Source organism: Spermophilus citellus, assembly GCF_964194105.1.
Source record: "Spermophilus citellus genome assembly, chromosome: 1".
Taxonomy (NCBI): domain Eukaryota; kingdom Metazoa; phylum Chordata; class Mammalia; order Rodentia; family Sciuridae; genus Spermophilus; species Spermophilus citellus.
In genome coordinates, this window is record NC_138182.1 from 10,046,998 (window position 1) to 10,069,236 (window position 22,239).

The following is a 22,239-nucleotide window of genomic DNA, read 5'->3' on the forward strand; positions in this document are numbered from 1 at the left end:
AGGATCTTGAAAAAATTAATATCTCTCTCTCTCTCTCTCTCTCTCTCTCTCTCTCTCTCTCACACACACACACACACACACACACACACACACACACACTCACACATGCACACAGCTTCAGAAGGCTGAATGGAGGCCACACAGTTCTTTTACTTACAGAGAAGTTTATTGTGAATCCCAAAGTATCAACCTAAAGAAAAAAAAATCAGAGGCGTTCTTAAATTGAAATAATTAGAGAAGCTGAATATGATTTATCATAAATGATTGCAAATGAAATTCATTTTCCTTGTCACACTGCAGTTTTGTTTATTTGCCCTCCTGCCTAAATGCTTCTCCTGGGCAACACAGTGGATGTGCCTGCCTCCCCCACAGGTGGCTTTGTAAACAGAGTGGGCTTGCTCGAGGTAAGCAACGGTGCCTGGACACAGATGGAGAGTATATGTAGGACCCTCACATGTTCCTCGTGTGGGACTTTGTGCTGGTTCAATTGTGGACTTTCACTTATGTCTATTTATTTGTGGTTTCTCACCATTGACGTGAAGTAGGGTTTGAATAACTAAATACTTTCAACAACAATCAGAAATATAATACTAATTTCTCCTGAGTTTTTGAAAAGGGGAAGGTAAAATTATGTCCCATGTGGCCATTCTTCTGACACTGGTGACTTAACAGTGCTCAGTCCTTTTCTCTACCCTCTCATAGAATCCCTCCTTCATGACAAATGCTCTATCAGCCTCATTTCTGTGTACAAAGTAATAACACACACCACTGCCACCTGCCTGTAAATGTGGGTGCTTGGGGAAATCCTCTGACTCTGCTTACCGAAACAGTGCTGAGCCAAGGAGAAGCTGGTGTCCATTTCTCAGTTAGTGCCCATCTATGACTGTGGACCACCCCATATTCCCATCCTTGTCTCTAGGGTTTCACGGGGATGTCTCATTTGGTCTCTGAAAAGAGACATATTGATGGTACCTCCGTTCCTGGATGCTCAGATTGTAACAGTGCTTTAATGGGAATGTGAAAAGTGCCCAGAAATCAATACCGTGTTATGACAACTGGCCATTGCTAACCAGAAGGGAAGACTCTCATGGAATTAGAGAGTCTGCATCAGATAAAGATGTGCTCCCCAAAGGCCAGAATCGGCTTAGGTGCACTTCAGCACGTCCCTCCAAGTTCTGCCGTCTCGCGTTTCAGCCTGGGCTGTGTGCTCGCTTGAGGCGATCATTTGATCCCTAGATGAATATGATATTATTGGTTTGAGAAGTAAACAGCCATGGTGTTCCCTTGTGAATAACGCTGTGTGTGAATTAGGTCTGTGATCTTGTTTGGGCAGAACATTCCATTAAATTCTATGCACTCATGTCAACATCTAACAAAGTACATTCATGAGCTTAGGAGGTTTACCGACTCCTGCATTCAACATGAGTCTAGTTAACCCAAATCTACAATTAAGCAACAAGCCACAGAAACACTTTTTGAATTTTAATGGAAGCTGGCAAGATTCTGAATTGTAATTAAACTAGAGGTAATGAAGAATTACGTACAGATTTAAACTGTTTATAAACTGTCCAACATCAAACGTTCTATGATTTCCTCTATTTAAAATATGTGTGTGCACGTGTATACAAATATGTGTATAAATAAATATATACATATAAATACATGTATACATACACATGCAGTACACATGTAAACCAATATTTCTATAGAGTCCTTTAAAAAGCCCAAGTATCTCATATCTTTGGACAACTTATAAGATATTGTCTTCTGTCTTCAAGTTATAAACTAACCAAACCTGTAGACCATTTCTCCCACCAGAGAACAAGAACCTGTTTTCTCATCTGTCTCCCCGAAGATCTGCGTGGTAAAGACTTGCTCCCTATGGTGGTCCATCAGGAGGTGGTAGAGCCTTTAGGAGGTGAAGCCTGGTCTTGAGGTCATAGCAGGCATGCCTTTGAATGGCTCTCAGACATTTCCTCTTCTATTCTTTTGTTCCTGCTCATGGGATGGGTGGATTCATTCTGCCACATGCCCTGTCCATGCTTTGCTGCCTTGCCACAGGCCCCCAATCAGGGATCAAAACTGTAAGCCGAAGTAAACTTTCTCTTTATAAATTAGTTATCTCAGGCATTTTGTTATAGTAACAAAAGGCTGACTAACACACCAAGCATGGAGTAGTTTATAACCATACTAATTATTCAGTCAGAAATGTTTCCCACTCTTTTTCCTCAAAATTAATATATATATATATATATATATATATATATATATATATATATATATATAAAGTCCAATGAAGTTGCTAAATATCTGTGTTTCTATAGGCATTCATCACACAAAAATTTCCCATTCTAAAATGTATTCTTGATTCAAGATCATTTAGCATTGTGGCTGCATTGATTCTTTTAAAAACACATAAGCATTAAGTGAGTTATCCAATCCCCCCAAAAACAAATCCCAAATGTTTTCTCTGATATAAGGAGGCTGATTCATCGTGGGATTGGGAGGGGGAGCCTGGGAGGAATAGACAAACTCTAGATAGGGGAGAGGGGTGGGAGGGGAAGGAAGGGGGCAAGGGGTGTATTCCAGATGATGGAATGAGATAGACATCATTATCCTAAGAACATGTATGAAGACACGAATGGTGTTAATATACTTTGTATACAACCAGAGATAAATGTGCTCTATATGTGTAATATGAATTTTAATGCATTCTGCTATCATATATAACAAATTAGAATAAAAAACAAAATTAAAAAAACCATATTAAGCATTATCCCAATGCCATGCCATTTGGAAAGGTATAGAAGGGTTATGCACTGAGTGTATCCACTACTCACACTCGTTGGAGCAGGCATCCTGAGGTCTGAGCGATACTAAGGGCTGGACAACAACCTTGACCCTGGGGGCAGGGCAGTGAATCAACCCCAGGCCTGTGGAGTGCTACCTTCCTGGGTCTGTGAGTCCATCCCTGTAGTGGTACCCAAAAGATCAGAAAAAATCCCAGTTATTCCACATGCTCAGAGTTGACCAGAATCTGCAAGGAGACCACACAAGATGGAGAGGCTCCAGAAGTTCCTTATACATAGGTAAACTCCAAGTCCTTATGAAAACTCATCTCTATCTCCCTTATCTTAATTTTTCTGATATAAACTCATCCCACACTCCTTCTAAAACCCCTCAGAAATTCCCACAGCTCCTGCTAATCACTGCCAATTTATCATCCTTTGTCCTTTTTCTCTACATAATGGCACTATCATGGATCAGTGGTTCCCTTTCCAGGACATGTGAACGTGGGGGAAGGTAGAAAGACCAGTTTCAACTGCGACTGGAAGTCTACTTGCTTTTTACATCCTGTCTGTTCTTTGATTTCCTCAGTTCCTCTGGCTGAAAAATGCCCACCCACGATAGATGATGCGTTCTCTTCTAATTTTGTATCTTCCTCCATGAAACCTAGATGATCTCTAAAATTTCTTCACAAGCAACTAACCCATCTTTCTCTTTCCTTCATATAATGACTTCTCTTTCCCTTAAAATTCAGAATTGCTCATGTGTTTCAGACAGCCTGTACATGCTTCCTGCGGCTGCTGTAACAAACAAGCTCAAATGGGAGATTAAAATAACCAACATCAATTCTCTCATAGTTCTTGAGGCCAGAAATTGAGGTCACTTTCAAAGGAGTGGAATTAGAGTGTTGTCAGGGCCACGCTCCCTCCAAGGAATACAGAGAAGAGTCTGGGTCTTGCCTCCTTTGGTTTATGGTGTTCCCAGCATCCCTTGACCTGTGGCCACATCCCATCGCTCCCTGCCTCTGTGCTCACACTGCCTCCACTCCTCCGTGTGCCAGTTCTTCCTCTGCTTCTTTTTACAGGGACACATGTGTGGTAGGACTTGGGTCATACCCTGATGACACAAGATAATTGCCCAACCTCAAGATCCTTAATATAAAAGCCACATCTTCAAGGTCTCAATTTCCTTTTAAAATAACATTCATAGGTTCAAAGGATTAAGACCTGTTGTGGCCATGATTCATCCCACCACATGGTCCAATCAAACACTGCCATGTCCAACTTTGGACATTAAGTCTCTCCAGCCTTTCTCCAGCATCATTGAAGCCACTACATATTTATCTGTAACCTGAGAGATTTCACTGTACTGCAGAGAAGTTCTGTCTATCTGAGTTTGGTAGCAGAATTAATTGATAATTAAACTTATTTTAACTGGGGAATTGAACTTCCAACTTTTCTAGCTCATTGATGGGTGACTAGAAGAAAACATGATATAGCACTATAGGGCATGATGTAGAACTTATTAAATGAGTGGACGAATTAATGAATTCTCAAATGCAGACAGTTCTCAGGACTAAAACCATTAAATATCTCCTGGGGAAAGCCACCTTTCAGTGGACTAGGATGCAATTTTGTCTCAGACCTGTGTATACATGGCAGAGTCCCTGAATCCCAGGACACTGGATGAACCTGAGCTTCTACAACAAGAAATATTCATAAAGCATCATATAGAAGATGTAATTGAATTAATATCCTGTAATTTCTCTGTTACGAATTCAGTGGTGGGCTGGGGTTGTAGCTCAGTGGTAGAGTGCTTGCCAAGCACGTGTGAGGCACTGGGTTTGATCCTCAGCACCATATAAAAATAAATAAATAGAATAAAGATATTGTAACCATCTATAATAAATTTTTAAAAAAAATAATTCAGTAGTAACTAACCATATACAGTTTGTTCTGTATGTCTAGTGCTTTTGTGACTGACATATATTGTGTTATTTGGGTCTCACAAAACCATATGATATGGGTGGGGAGGAATTATTCTGCCTCCAGAAGATGTCCACATTCTAATTTCCAAGACCTGTGATTATAGGGAAAAGGAAATTACATAATATATACATATACATATATATATTTATTTAAGTTAAGGACCTTGGGATAAAATCATCCTAAGTTATTCTGATGGATCAAATGTGATCACAAGAGTCCCTAAAAGTAGGAGAGGCAGAAGAGGCTGTCTGAGTAATGCAGGGTGGTGAGGACCCAACTGCCATTGCTGGTCCTGGGGATGGAAGGAGGAGCCACAGCCTCTGGAAGCTGAAAAGCAAGAAAGGCAGGTTCTCCCGAGAGCCATCAAAGGGAAGTAGTTCCTCCAGCCCTGGGTGTCAGCTAGTGAGACCTGGTCGGACTTCCAGACTGCAAAAGTGGAAGGTGAATTTGTGTCATTTCAAGCCCCCGAGTTTATGTTACTGTGCTACCCAGAGATTGATTCAGATGGCGACTATTTTTGCTCCCCAATCTCAGAGAGGGCACATGACTTTCTTAGGGTCAAACAGCTAGGAAGTGAGGTGAGGAGGATTCAGATTCAGGCAGTCTACTTCTGGAGACAGCGTTCTTAATCTTACATTATTTTGCCTCTTCACCCATTTACAACCAAGAAGAACCAAATCTGGGGCTGGGGTTGTGGCTCAGCAGTAGAGCTCTCACCTGGTGCGTGCGAGGCCCTGGGTTGGATCCTCAGCACCACATAAAAATAAAAAATAAAATACAGGTATTGTGTCTGACTACAACTAAAAAATAAATATTAAAAAAAAAGAACCAAATTTGTCTGGTGATTTCAGGTGTCTTTGTCTCATGGAGCTGGACAGGTCTGGCCCACTAGGGCCTACACTTTAGGGGACTGGATCTGGTTAGTCAGTACTGCAGAAAAAAATCTCTGCATTCCTTTCTCCTTCTATCATTATCACAACAGTTTATTTATTACTGCTGCTCCACCACCTCCCATGCACACCTCTAGATAATTGTAAGATCTTCTTCCAAAATGAAGTGGAGAAAAGATACCTGGTTGGCAATCCACCTCTGCACGTCCACATAGCTCAGTCTGTGCTCTCAAGTTTGACCACAGTTGTTGTTCCAATTCAAGCACCACGACTCTATTCAGTGAGCAGAAATGGTCCTTATAAGTTTGACATGTCAGGGAGCTTCTGCTTAAGAAGCCTCCAGAGCTGCCCAAGGCCTCCTGGGAGTAAGCAGTTAAAACAGATGTTGGTTGGATGAAGAGAGTCAAGGCCGGGGAGTCTACCAACTTTCTTTGATGTGAAGTCATAGTACTTACTAATTAAAAGTCACAGAAACACCACTCAACCATTTTGAGCCTCATTGAACGAACCTGCAAAGTAGAGGTAAAGTTTTTACCTTGTGTATTTATCACCAGGATTCAACAGGATAATGTGCTGAAAAGTTTGTTTCATGGTGAAAATTAAATGCACTAATGATTTTAAAATGTTACCTTTCAGTGCATTTGGTAGAATTTGTCTACTTTGCATTTGTGGTTGGATCTTTCTGCCATGGCAGTTATTTCTGAAAATTTCCCAACCTCATAGATCCTAGAATGGCATCTCTACTTAATTACCTTCTGTGGTTTCAGTTACCTGTGGTCAACCATAGTCTAAAAGTCTTAAGTGGAAAATTCCAGATTTAAACAATTGATAAGTTTTAAATTGCAGGCCATTCTGAGTAGCCTGACGAAATGTCACATCAGCATCCCCAGAAGATGAGTCATCTATGTCCAGCCTATCCACACCAGGAAACTTCCTGCCTGTTAATAGCCATCTCACTTATGAGATCACCTACCAAGGTAGCACAGCGCTTGTATTCAAGAATCTCTTATTTTACTTAACAATAACCCTGAAGCACAAGAATAGTGATTCTGACAATTCAGATACACCAAAGAAAAAGCAATAAGATGCTTCCTTTCAGTGACAAGGGGAAAGTTCTCACCAAGGGAAGAAAAACAGTCATATGCAGAGGTCGCTAAGATCTATAATACAAACAAATTTTCTATTCATGAAATGATGAAGAAGCAAGAAGAATTGAACACTGGTTTTGCTGTCACACCTCAAACTGATAAAGGTGGAAAAGGCTGGATTAGGTGGAAAATATACCATGAAAGGGTTAGGTTTCTTCTCAGGTTCAGCCACCCACAGGGAGTCTTAGAATGTGTCCCCCATGCATCACGGGGAGCTACTATATTTAATTTAGCCCTGGGTCATCAATTACCCTAGTAACTATGGATATTTTTATGATGATGTTGGAAATGGGTTTTGAATGGGGTGGATTCTTATTTGTTCCCATCTCCAGAGCAGTAAAAGGGCAACTGCTTTGAAGTGTTTGATGGTGCTGACTGGCTAATGCACTGTTGGATGGAACAAGAGAAATATAATTTACTACCTTTTAAACCACTGTTAAACCTCTCCTTTTCAGGCTCTCATGGTTCGTCATTATGTAATTTTTATTCTCTCTTACTGAGGTTGCTGCTTCTTCATAAATTAAACACAGGAGAAACCCATGTAACACCTTAGGATATTGCATAGAGCTGATTTCACACAAATTCAACACTGATATCACTGACCCTTGACAACTACATTTTAAAGTACTTCCCCCGTGAGGATGCACAGTGACCAGGCTGGCTGTTGGACGCCTGGTTTCTTTCCCCCATTTACCTTATTTGTGTTTATACAAAGATTTTTTTTTTTTTTTGGCAACAGTATTATTTCTTGACCCCTCCCCACCCGCAATGTCCATGCTCACCTGCATGAGATCTGTTTCCCAGCCCAGAGATAAACAGCAAATGTTTGAATTCAGAATCAACAGGAGCACAGCAGTCATGGACAGCGAGAGGCAGAAACCACAAATGAGATCCCTGACCTTGACTGAATTTGCCATCAGGAGTTTCTATGGCCTGGTGTGACTCTGGTAATAAGTTTCTAATGAGAAGACAGGAGTGGTAGGACAGCCAGGGTGGAGAGAGGCACTTCTCTGCTTTCCTTTCCTGAGCACATGTATAAAAATAAATGCAACCAAAGCAATCAGGAGAGTTTTGTGTTTTGATGCATTCCTTCTGTTGTAAAGCCAGAGATATTTTTATCTCAACCCAACAAGCATAATTGGAATAAAATTAGAGCATGTAAGGAATTGAATTAATCCACAGATTAAACCCATCCATTCAGAATACCATGGTTATTATGAGCCTAATCTAAACATCAGTGTTGGCCATATGGATATGTGCAGCCCAGTTCTGTGTGAATATTAAGGATACAGGATGTCCTTTGAAACCTCAATTTGGAATCAACATCACGATGATGTTGATGATCAAGTAAACTCAGAAGCAGTTTTTACACAGAATGCTTATTCTCATCTTCTTGCCAAAAAAAAAAAAAGTTTATTTTTAAGGTCTTTTTGAAATAGCTCTAGGAATTGTTCGACAGTTAATGGGTGTCCTAGGGTGACAGAAACAGTCATCAGGAATGAATCTGTTCATTTAAAAAGGCTTGGAGGCAGGATCCAATGAGCATATTCAATTCTCAGTGAGTAGTCTTGCAGAAATGATTCACTGAATCGAGCTCAGATCAGCCATGTACAGGCAAACCCATTGGTATTTTGGACACACGGAGGTCTTCAAATTGTCACATAGTAAGTGGTCTAACAAGTGCATTAAAGCAAATGGAAATCATCTCATCCTAGCTGTCATCCTTTTTAAAAGAGCCAAGTAATATATGAGATATGTGTGTTATTTGTTATAGCATAATACATAGATGTGCATGTATATGAGAGAGATGTATGTGCATTATTTGTAATGTATAAATTATTTATGTGAATGGGTTATAATTAGGACAGAAGAATAAGGGAGTTGATTTCATAATCATAAAGATATGACATTGAAATCATATCTTGATATTTCTGGAGTGAACATACCAGTGTAATGCATATATGGTCTCCAAATAGTTTTAGAAGTATAATCATAGTAACGCTCTATTGTGTGATTCAATTAACAAAACTAAGTTGGAACACTGTACTTTGGTTTTATTCCAACTAAATTGTCCATGATTATTAATTTTATTATTCATAATTATGGTTCAAATAAATGACCTTAAACTTGAGATAATCTAAGTTTTTAAAATCTATTTTACTAAACATCATCAAATACTTCTTCATGTATAAACCACAAAAAAGAACTGAAATAACTAATTTCAATGATGCTTTCTTATAAGGTGTATTTTTTTACATATACCTTATAAAATATTTACTCTTTCTTGAGATAAAAAGTATACAAAGCACATGTAAAAAGTATACAGAAAACAAGTCTTAGATGGCTTTAAATGTGAATAATACAGCATGTTTCAAAATAAAAGATGAAAACATTTTTTTTTTATTTTGGAATACCACATTTAATGTGGAATACCAGTTACTGGCACACTAGAAAGTTGATATTATATTTTAAGATCCTGACAATACTTAAGAACTGAGCATTTATTAGTGTATTACCTCTGGTAACAGATTTATCCTCAATAATAGCCATGTGCATTTTAAGTAAAAGTCATTTTCTAGTGCCTTATAAGACCTACCTTAATATTATGACGTCTTCTCTCTAAATGTTAACTCTCTAAAAGCTAACATTTAAAATAAAAATTCCTATTCTGATTTTATAGCGTACTGGCAGGAAGATAGAACTTTATTTGTCTTCTTATAGAGGCTGTAATTTTCTTAAGAATATGAATTGCCATAAACATATATGATTTTTTTCTACAAGGAGGACTTGTTAAGTCCTTGTCATTCGTAAGATGGACTTGTCTATACCTATGGAATTTTTGGCTAGTAGTTATTGCTATGAATGTCCAGGAAACCAACTGTTTCATAAGCTGATTACTCTGAAGTATTACATATCAAAAACCAAGTAAGGGCTAAGCTGAACTCATGTATGTTGCAGAAATATTTGCAGATGACTCTGTTACCTTAAAATACCATACTTAATTTTAAATGTAGACTAATCTAGAATAAAAACTATTAATTATATCACTTATCAAGCTTATTTATCTAATGATAAATTATGCATACCATTTGAGCAAAAACTACCAATTAATAGATTTTTCTACATAGGAAAATAAGATATCCCAATTTATTTCAGAATGAAACAATTATAACATGGTTCTCTTTCCATTCTACATATTATATTTTCATGAAAAAATATTTTGAGAAACTTACACATGGGATATGGAAAGTTTGAGCTAATGAACACTTTAAGTAAATATTAACCAGTGGACACTTTAGATATATAGGGGAACTGTTTTGTTGGTTATTTGTTAATGGTCTGGCTGCTCAAAATTTGATACATATCAATGTGGATATTTATATCACATATCAATGCAATACATATCTATATGGATCAAATGGTATAAATGAATAAGATTAGATCTATCCTAGTAAATTCCTATGGAATGAGCCTCAGAATAAAGCTTTCTTGCTAATTGTCCCTGGGAGACAGGGAGAATTTAGTAATAGAAGAGTGTTAAATTCTTGGAACACTGAAAGTATGGAAGAAAGAAAAAGATTGAAAGATGAATATATTCATAGCTACATGTTTTAACTGTAGGAAAGAAAATTCCCTATTAATTTTTAAAATACATAATTTTGAATTACTTCCCTTCAAAAGAAGTAGAGACATCTTCAAATGAAACATGCAATTTACATATAGACACACAAAAATCTGGTTTGTGACGTAAACAGGATGTGTCTTACAAACATATAATAAAGGCATTACATGATTAAAACCAGTTTTTAGAGGACTCCTTATGTTGCCTTGTAGGTACATATGTAGTGTGATTCTTGCTTTTAAAATTCCACCTTCATTTTAGGAAATGTCAAATTCAACCCCCTATGATTCTTGTAATATTCTTCTAATCTGATTCAAGGTGCATACTTCATACCAGAGTGGATTTTGCTGCAGGATTAACCATAGGGGTGGATATCATATCAATTATATCATAATATTTAGGTAAAGTAGGAATTACTACAGTCTGTGCTAATTTTCTAAATAGTTGGCAAAAATTGAAAATGTAGATAAAAATTAATGGTATTTTTAAATGGCCCCTCTTTTTCAACAGTAGTAAGTGAAGTAAGATTACAGGATTATGTTTGAATCCTGGTTGCAACAGGAGAAAGTGAACCATCTCTTCTCTCCTGCACTCGGCACTCTGGATGCTTCCCCTCTGACACCAGCAGTGGGTCTCCACACACATCTCTTCTCCAGCAGGCGTCATCTGTGAGTTCCGCTTTGATGCCATCCACCTGGACTTAGTGTGCAATTACACAAAATTTTCACTCAGTCTCACAAGATTGTCCCCAAATTCAGATGCCACTTGCAAATCCAGGGCTTTAGAATTTCTGATCAACCAGTTATAAATTGTGGTCTCCTGAGCCTCCCTCTTTGGATTCAGCCACTTGTTAGAGTGACTCACAGAACCAACAGAAACATTTTACCTACTACTGCCAATTTATTATAAAGGGTATTTTAAAAATACACGTAATCAGCTAGGAGAACATATATATAGCGTGACCTTTGGAGAGGTCCCTAAGGTGGGAGCTTAAATCCCTGTGGAGTTGGACTGCACTGACCTTCAGGTGTATTCAGCAACCTCCAAGCTCTCCAAACCTGCCCTTATAGGTTTTTATGGAAGCTTTGTGATGTAGCCATGATTGACAGAATTGTTGCACTGAGGAGCTCCTTAACCATCAGCCTCTCACCTGGAGCTTGGGGATGAGGTTGAAAGGTGTGGCCTTCTAATCAAAGATTGGTTCCCAGAGCAACTAGCCTCCATGCGAGGCAAGGTTATCCATTATCTCCCCCAGATCAGTCACCTAAGTTGCAAACAGAGAGACACACCACAATGGGGGTTCCAAGGGTGTTAGGAGCTCTAGGAAACTGGAACAAAGACCAAATATATTTCTTACAATAAATAAAGTTATCCCAATCTTAAAATTATTTTATGATTTTAATATCAAGAATTCATTTCCTGTAAAAGTATATTAAAAAGTAATTTTAAAAAAGCCAAAACAGTGACATAGTATCAAGAAAGGAAGGAAAGAGCGAAGGAGTGAAAACTGAAGACACTATGGCTAAGTTAAATGATAACAAAACTAACAAAAAGGAGTTTGATACGAGAAGCTTGGATTAAACTCAAGAAAGACATGTACATAGAAAATGAAATATAAGCCCCTCATATGCAAACCATCGAAAACTAAAGTAAAGAGAAATATCTAAAAGCAGCTGGAGAAAAAAGAGAAAGCATCAACAAGAAAACTTAAGGTAACATATGAAGAGAAAGTACAAATCCAGAAGAAAACAGAAAATCATCACTAAAAAAGTCAACCTAGAAATCTATATTGAGAAAAAGATGTTTCAAAATCGAATTTTAAATATTTTAGACAAATAATACATAAATGAATTATTCACCAGCAAATTCACACTGAAAAGTAAAAGAGAATCATGACCAAATGGAAGCACAGAACAGGAGAACACAGAACAGAGGTATAAATGAAGAGTTTGGTGGAACACAGAATGTGTTAAATGTGTGCATAAATACAAGATTATTAATTGTTTAAAAACAAGAACAATAATGCCTCATGGGATATGTATTTCTTATATGGATATATCATATATATATATATGATATATATACACATGTATACACGTGTGTGTATATATATATATATCTATATCCTAATTTTTTCTATAACATTGCCATAAAGTTTTTAATTCACTTATAAATTTCTACAGAATTTTTGAGACAGAGGTTTTCTATAGAAATTTTGTAAAAAATTTGTATATATCTTACATATATATGTATGTATATATAAGCATATGTGTGTGTGTGTGTTTGTATTTGCAGAAAAAGAGACAGAAAGGAGGCAGAGAAAGGGAGATGAACAATATCATAAAGGCAGATGCTTTGAAAACAATCTATCAATTCCTCAAATAATTAAACATAAAATTACTTTATGACCCAGTTATTTCTACTCCTAGACTTTTACCCAAGAGAGACGCAAACAATATGTCCAGAAAACTGGTACATGAGTATTTATAGTAGTTTTATTTCTAATAGACAAAAGGTGGAAACAACTAAAATGTACATCAAGGGATGAATGGATAAAATATGTAGAATTATTAAACAATAGAATGTCACTGGGCCATAAAGAGGAATGAAATTTTGATACCTGCTACAGCATGGATGACGCTCAGAAACATTAAGAAATAGAATACAATTACAATGCTCTAATATTATATGACTCCAGTCATGTGAAAGTCCAGAATAGGAACATTTGGGAAGACAGAAAATAGATTGGTGGTTGCTTAGGGATAGGACGAGGAAATGGTGGTGAGGAATGCTAACTAGCCCCCACCACCCGCCCCCACCATGGTTTCTTTGTGAGAAAATGAAAATGTTCTAAAGTTGACATGGCAATGGTTGCACATCTCTGTGCATATACTGAAGCCATCAGATTTCAAAAGGCTAAATTCTATAGCCTATGAATTATATCTAAAAGTTGTTTATACAAATTAATAAAGTGAAAAGCATTTACATTAGAAAATAACAACAAAGCCAATTTGATATGCATTTTTAATAAAACTCACTGAATATGCTAATTAAAGGAACTATTTTTATTTGATAAAATCTGACAGCCGACACTCCATTCAACAAAGCATTCAATACTTTCCATGAAATTGGAAAAAGACAAGTTCATCATTTACTTTCATTCAATATTGTCCTGGTAGTTTCACCCAGCACAGGAAGGAAAGCAAAAGAAATTCCAACAATGAGGAACCAAAAGACTGCAGATTATATGATTGTGAACATAGAATATCTAGAAGACTTTATAAACACTATAATAGAATTAGTAGGTAAATTAAATAATGTTTCTCCATATAGAATTGTTATATAAAAATAATATTTTGTATAAAATCATGAAGAAGCAAATAGTGAACTTTTTATAATGTCAGTTACAAAACCACCAAAAGGCAACACATATAGAGGAATAAATCTAACCAACATATTCTAGACCTTAGCCCTGAAAAACTATAACAAATCATTGAAGAACCTAAAGAAGATCCAAATACAAAGAAATGCCGTGACCAAGAATTGGAAGAGTCAATATTGTTAAGATTTGATATCTCCCCAAAATGTTCTAAAGAGCCAAATCAAAACCCCAGCAAGCTTTTTAACAGGAATTTAGAAATTGATTGTTGATGATGTAGAAGAAAAAATTAAAAGGACTTATACCATCAGACCTCAAGACTTCCTATGAAGCTATTGCAAAAAGAGAGTTTGTGCTTTGGGAACAAATATGAACAAATATAATAGCCCAGAAGATTATTAATATGGAAAACTGCTTGACAGAAATATAGTTTCCTTAATTGTAATGAAGGGATAAAGCTACCACTGTTAATTCCACATAAACTTTTAAATATAAAAGATTCTACTTCAATAGTATATCTATACAAGAGAAAAAAAGAAACATAATCTTCATTGCACATCACACACACACACACACACACACACACACATGCTAAATGGAACTGTAGACGGAAATACAAAAGATAAAACAAAAAAAAAGTTTCTAAAAGATAACAAATATAAATATCTCAATAACCTTGGAGTAGACAAATTTTCTTTTTTAATTATTTATTTATTCTAATTTGTTACACAGGCTGGCAGAATGCAATCCATTTCATGTTACACATATAGAGCACAATTTTTCAAGTCACTGATTGTACACACAGTATTCTCATACAACTTGTGTCTTCATACATGTACTTAGGGTAATGATGTCTAACTCATTCCACAGTCTTTCCTACCCACAAGCCCCTTCCCTTCTCCTCCCTCCCCTTTGCCCTATCTAAAGTTCCTCCATTCCTCCCATGCCCCCCACCCCACCCCATGGCCATTATGAGTCAGCATCTTCATATCAAAGAAAACATTTGGCCTTTGTTTTGGGGGGGATTGTCTAACTTAACATTGTATTCTCCAGCTCCATTCACTTACTTGCAAATGCCATGATTTTATTCTCTTTTATTGCTGAGTAATATTCCATTGTGTATATATACAACATTTTCTTTATCCATTCATCTACTGAAGGGCATCTAGGCTGGTTCCACAGTTTAACTATTGTGAACTGTGCTTCTGGAAACATTGATGTGGCTGTGTCCCTGTAGTAGGCTGTTTTTAAGTCCTTTGGGTATAAACTGAGGAGTGTGATAGCTGGGTCAAATGGGAGTTCTATTCCCAGTTTTCCAAGGAATCTCCACATTGCTTTCCAGATTGGCTGCACCAATTTGTAGTACCACCAGCAATGTATGAGTGTCGCTTTTCCCCCATATCCTTGCCAACACTTACTCTTGTTTGTATTATTGATAGCTGCCATTCTGACTGGAGTGAAATGAAATCTTAATTTTGATTTGCATTTCTCTAATTGCTAGATATGTTGAACATTTTTTCATACGTTTGTTGATTGATTGTATATCCTCTTCTGAGAAGTGTCTGTTCAGTTCTTTGGCCTATTTATTGAGTTATTTGTGGAATGTCTTTTTGTTTTGTTCTTTGTTCTAAAGGTTTTTGAGTGCTTTATATATCCTAGAGGTTAGTGCTCTATCTGATGTGCTTGTGGTAAAGATTTGCTCCCCTTCTGTAGGCTCTCTATTCACCTCACTGATTGTTTCTTTTGCTGAGAAGAAGATTTTTAATTTGAGTTAATCTCATTTATTGATTTTTGGTTTTAATTCTTGAGCTCAAGAAGTCTTATTAAGGAAGTCGAGGCCTAATCTGACATGATAGAGATTTGGACCTACATTTTTTCCCATTATGCACAAGGTTTAATTCCTGGGTCCTTGATCCATTTTGAGTTTGTGCATGGTGAGAGATAGAGGTTTAATTTCATTTTGTTACATGTGGATTTCTAGTTTTCCCAGGACCATTTGTTGAAGAGGCTATCTTTTCTCCAATATATGTTTTGGGCACCTTTGTTTAATGTAAGATAACTGTAGTTATATGAGTTAGTCTCTGCATCCTCTATTCTGGACAAATTGTTCTACAGGTCTACAGGCCTATTTTGGTGATAATACCATGCTGTTTTTGTTATTATTACTCTGTAGTGTAGTTTAAGGTCTGGAATAGTAATACCACCAGCTTTACTCTTCTTGCCAAGGATTATTTTGGCTATTCTGGGTCTCTTATTTTTCCAGATGAATTTCCTGATTGCTTTTTCTATTTCTATTAGGAATGCCATAGGATTTTGATTGGGATAGCATTGAATCTGTAGAGTGCTTTTGGTAATACGGTCATTTTGACAATATTAATTCTGCCTATCCAAGAACAAGGTAGATCTTCCTATCTTCTAAGGTCTTCTTCTATTTCTTTCTTAAGCATTCTATAGTTTTCATTGTAGAGGTCTTTCACCTCTTTCATTAAATTGATTCCCCCCACTCCTTTTTGAGGCTATTATAAATGGGGCAGTTTTTCTAGTTTCTTTTTCTGAGGATTTGTCACTGATATACAGAAAGGCCTTTAATTTATGGGTGTTAATTTTATATCCAGCTGCTTTGCTGAATTCATTTATTAGTTCTAGAAGATTTCTGGTGGAATGTCTTGGGTCTTCTAGGTATAGAATCATATCATCTGCAAATAGTGATAATTTAAGTTTTTCTTTTCCTATCCATATTCCTTTAATTTCTTTCATCTTTCTGATTGCTCTGGCTAGAGTTTCAAAAACTATATTAAATAGAAGTGGTGAAAGAGGGCATCCCTGTCTTGCTGTAATTTTTAGAGGGAATGTTTTCAATTTCTCTCCATTTAGAATGATGTTGGCCTGGGGCGTAGCATAGATAGGCTTTACAATGTTGAGGTATGTTCTTGATATCCCTAGCGTTTCTAGTGTTTTGAACATGAAGCAATGCTATATTTTATCAAATGCTTTCTCTGCATCTATCAAGATGATCAAATGATTGTTATCTTTGAGTCTATTTATGTGATGAATTACATTAATTGATTTCTGTACGTTGAACCAATCTTGTATTCTTGGGATGAACCCTACTTGATCATGGTGCACTATCTTTTTGATATGTTTTTATATTCAATTTGCCAGAATTTTATTGAGAATTTTTGCATCTATATTCATTAGAGATATTAGTCTGAAGTTTTCTTTTTTTGATGTGTCTTTGTCTGGTTTTGGAATCAGGGTGATATTGGCCTCAAAGATTGTGTATGGAAGTGTTCTTTTTCTATTTCATGAAATAGTTTGAGAAGTATTGATGTTAGTTCTTCTTTAAAGTTCTACATTCCTTCAAGGAAGAAAAAGTCAACAAATAAATGATCTAACATTACATCTCAAAGCTCTAGAAAAAGAAGGACAAATCAACCCGAAAGCAGTAGAAGACAGGAAATAATTAAAATTAGAGCTGAAATCAATGAAATTGAAACAAAAGAAACAATTGAAAAATTTGACAAAAAAGTTGGTTCTTTGAAAAAATAAATAAAATTGATAAATCATTAGCCTTGCTAATGAAGAAAAGGAGAGAGAAAACCCAAATTACTAACATCCATGATAAAAAAGGACATATTACAATGGACATTACAGAAATACAGAAGATAATCAGAAATTACATTGAAAATTTGTACTCTAATAAAATAGAAAATTTGTCAAATTTGTCAAAGGTATTGACAAATTTCTAGAGGCATATGATGTGCCCAAACTAAATCAGGATGATATACACAATTTAAACAGATCAATTTCAAGCAAGGAAATAGAGGACACCATCAGAAGTCTACCAACCAAGAAAAGCCCAGGACTGGATGGATACCCAGCTGAGTTCTATGAGACAAAATTTTCTTACAACATATAAAAATCCTTCACCATTTAAGACATGGTTGATCAGTTGAACTTTCTTGAAACTAAGAATTTTGTTTATCTTAAAAACATAGTATTAGGAAAATGAAATCAAGCCACAGACTGGGAGAAGACGCCTGCAATATTCCTATCTGACAGAGACTCCTGGTCGTAATGCAGGAAGAACTGCCTCCCAGGAAACAGGAAGAAAAAAGGTGACAGATGACTCCAACAAGGGCAGGTAGATGGAAATGGTCCTTCAGAAAAGAGAACATCCAAAGAGCCCACAAATGTATGAAAAGGTGCTCAGCACTATTGGTCATTAGGAAAATATCAAAATTACAAAGTGATATCCCTGAACTCCCACCAGAATGGCTGAAATTAAAATGACTGAGGATGTCTAGTGTTAGAGATGTGGAGCAGAAATAACTCCCACGAATTGGATGTCGGGTGGCACAATGATTTAGGGAAACATTTTGGCAAGGCTGGCTAATGTTAAATGAGCATGTATGTAAAAGCACAGAAAGCCCATTCCTGGGTATGTAGCAGAGAAATGAATGTATGTAGCAGAGACATTGAAGGTTTCTAATAGCAGCATTATGAATATGAGCTCCACATTGGAACGACTTGAATATCCATCGATAGTAGAAAGGACAATGAGGCTATAATGCTTTGTGGTATGGAATACTACATATCGGTGAAACCAGACACACTGTTGATACAAGAATGTGGATGAGTCTCACAGACACAATAATTAGGAAAAGAAGACAGACACTTAAGAATCCATGTCGAATAATCAATATGGATGAAACTGAAAAAATAAATCCTGTTTTTTTATAATTGATGATAGAGGACATAAAGGCGGTTTAGTATGAGGAAACCCACTTGTTTTTGAATTCAAATTTAATTTTTCTTCTTAAATGTTATCTAAGAATTTGTTGTACTAGTTCAACTCTGAATCACAAACGCAATGTGAAGGCTTAATCTTTCCCTTGGACATTTCATTTTTGTCCCATTGCACACTTAGTTTTGTTAAACAGTATTTATTTTATTTTGATCTATTTTCCCTCATTTTAATAACTAAGATAGATAAGATTTACCTACTCCACATTAATGTTGTACATAAGGAAACCTTGTTTTAAATGGAATATCTGCTGAAAATGTTATTTTTCTTTCATCTTTCATTTTTCTTGTACAATCTCATTACAGAACACAACATCTTTTATTGATGTAATGTGTTTTGTCAAGCATCAGAAACATTTGGTTCATTGATATATTGCTGCTGCTGTTTCTCTGACATTTTATATCCTTTGGGCCCATGAGCAACTCTCATAGGCACGTCCCTGGGTAGCTATATATCAGTGTAATTAATTCTCATCTTAAATCTTTTACCTACTGTCAGACAAGAAATAGCTAGGAAAAGCTGATTTTCTGAAAGCTTGTGGGTCCAGTGATAAAAATGATGAGTGTAAAGTTTCCTTTTTTTCCTAATTATACAGCCTCTGTCCTGGAATGCCTGACAATCACATGCATCAGGGAGTCCCTGGCTACCAGAGGGAGAGGGAGTGTTTGCAGGGGAGCGAGGGCTGACACTCCCGAGGTGGAAGATGCCAAGGCCTGTTTACCCCCCAGCATCAGGCTCCATCCACCATGGGCCTTCCCACCATCTGACAGGTCCACCTTGAAGCAGCTTGGGGAATGAATGGGGGCAATACAAGAAGACAGAGGCACCTTCATTTTATTCCAGAAGTAAAATCAAGCAGTTGGCTGGTGTCCAGTATTTTGAAATATCTTAAAATATTCAATTTCACATCCTGGTTTTAAGTATCCATATCATACCCAAATCTTTCCTATTTATTTGAAAGAAAGTTAGGTTTATTGTTAAATCACTGATAGGTAGCAAGTAATGATTAAAAGACAGTATCCCTTTACTGAAGCATGGATCTCCATCCTAGTTGCATCAAGTAGTCTCTAGACACTGCCACACCTGGTGACCAGAATGGACCCCTGGGCTAACCCACGTCACCTGCTGGGCCACTTTGTTCCGCCTATTTGATGTTTCATAATAAAAGTAACTGATTTATAAAGGAAAGGATCTTGGGTATTTCTCTCTTATTTTTCTCCCTCCCCTAATTTTCTTCTGGCATTTTCTAAACATTTAACTTAGTCACAAAATAACATCTCAATTAATTTAAAAGCTCCAAGGTATTAGGTCAGTTTCCTAAGCTCTCTGAACTTTGGCTTTGCCTAAACTTCAGATAAACAGACCTTACCTTGTATGTTTCTAAGAGGGACTGTATGGGTAGAGAACACTCAGCACATGGTAAGTGCCCAGCAAATGGATGGATGTTCTTGGTTTTCTTGTGTATTTTAAGTTGGTAGCTGCATACGAGGGCTCACACCACGCTCTGGCAGGTGAGCTTTGCCTGGAGAGACTGAAGACATGGATAGAGTATGCATTTTGGACCCAGAGTAAAAGATGAATTATGTATAGATGATCTGAGATTGGTAAGGACAGGTAGATGATCCTATTAATATCACCAAAGTAGGTAGGCTGAGGTCTGCGTAGGGATCAATGCATTATAGAAGGTCATACTCTATCTCCTTTGGTGTATGTGTATTATATAAACACACACACTTATAAACATACATAACATACAAATATAAACATATGAACATATATGTGTGTGTGTATATATATACACAAGTATATATGTGTGTGTGCGTGTGTGTGTGTCTGTGTGTGTGGTGTGTGTATAAATTTTATCCAATGATTTTTCACTATTATAAGAAAACTGGAGGACTCACCAAAGGTAGGATGGAGCATCTTATCCAGTATATCCTGTATCACAGAGGGAGGGCCTGCAAGGCATACAACCCAGGTCCTTTGGAACCATCAGAACTGATACAGGAAGATATTATATGTTTGGGAACAATTTTTCTATTAGAATTGTTGATCTGGGGTTTGATCCAGGAATATTTCCATCTAAAGAAGTTTTAAGGAAACAGTAAAAGAAACAAAAACAAGTCTCTCATTCTTGACAGTGTGACACAGAATATTCTCGATTCAAGCTTCATTGAGCTTTTGAAGGTTTTGTGTGTCAGCAGATAGTTTTCTGGAGGTTCGAAGCTGAAGACAAAGGATGTTCAAGTCCTGGCTCTGTCTTAGTCACCTGGACTAGGAGCTGAGCTTATGGCTCCATTTGTACAGTAAGCTGTCCCTGGGTGCCTTTTGCCTGAGTGAACAAATGATCCAGTGAGTGAAGGACGCTGAGGGTGACCTGCAGTTTGTCCACATCAGGTCTCTGTTTCTCTTATTTTGACCATCGAGAGAGGTGCCAATGATCTGTGCAACCAAATTCTCAGGTCGTTACTTTCTGTGGGCAAACTTGACTCGTTTTCTCTGCTGCATGAGCTGCAGCTGGACCTTGGTGACACCCAGAATGCTGATTAAATTTACAGGGAAAAAAAAAAAACAGGCAGTGTAACTTAACAGAGCAGCTTTTACTAGAACTTCAGAGATTAAATTCAAGCTATTCCTCATATTTATCATCAGTAAAAGGAAAAAGAAGAATTAAAGTGAAAAAAATTAAAAAACAGACTAATTTAAGAGTCTTGTCCAAGAAGACAGGGTAGAACCAAGTAATTACATTAGTGATGATGAAATTCTGTACCTCAAGAGATGTGTGACAGAAGGAATTTGGTAGTACTACTTGTACTTGGCCCTTCTAAATAACGTGGCATTTTTCTTTATCTGCAGTGAAATCCGAATGAGTACTCAGCTTTTACATGGAAAGCAAGTGTTGTGTTTAAAGCTTATTAAGCTTCTTTTTTCTTTACTTCTTTATGTTTGAGGCACTTTAAGACACTTTGTTAATTAATCAATTGGAAGAAAAACCTCACATCTATTTATCAGAGTGAAGAACCAGAGAAAGAGAGGTGGGGATAGTTTTCTAAAGAGGTGATTACATGATGGAGAGAGTATGGGCACTATAGGATAACCAGCTCCTTAGGAGGGGAGAGTACTGCTCTCCAAGGTGCTCAGTGAGAAACCAGGCCCTCATCCCAAGAGACTATCCAGGTAGATTAGCTCATGGACACTTAGAAATAGCTATCTATGTGCTCTCTCATTCTCTCTCTCTCTCTCTCTCTCTCTCTCTCACACACACACACACACACACACACACACACACACACACACAATGTAACAAGAATGCTCTGTGATTCCTTTCATGAAATGCTTTAATGTGGAGGAAGCAGCAAATGTGATGTGGTCTTAAATGTTACTTTCAGAACCTGCCAATTAGTCCAAAACTGATAGATTAGCTGAGTTTTGCAAAGTAAAAATTACACTTAACTTACACTAGAGAAGATTTTCCATGGTTAACCATAGTATCTTTGTCTTGTATAGAAATAGGATGATTTTTAAACATCATTCCCAGGTGTGAATATGCATAGCCTTTCTGTTCTGATAAAAGTAATTATGAAAAATATGTTAGATTTCCCTATGTTTTAAAATAGA

The 22,239-nt window shown here is 36.9% G+C and overlaps 1 protein-coding gene and 1 long non-coding RNA gene across 3 annotated transcripts in view; one reads left to right on the forward strand and one right to left on the reverse strand.

Annotated features, from left to right (window-relative positions):
- Positions 1-22,239, forward strand: part of FGF14 (fibroblast growth factor 14) — a gene marked incomplete at its 5' end in the record, with an annotated part of 642,354 nt that overhangs the window by 520,387 nt on the left and 99,728 nt on the right. The gene's annotated exons all lie outside the window — the stretch shown is intronic.
- LOC308656591 lies at positions 1,515-6,017 on the reverse strand. The gene is made up of 3 exons (XR_014023754.1): positions 5,847-6,017; positions 2,841-2,971; positions 1,515-2,082 (listed from the first exon to the last, which is right to left on the reverse strand). It is a non-coding gene; the product is annotated as an uncharacterized lncRNA (long non-coding RNA).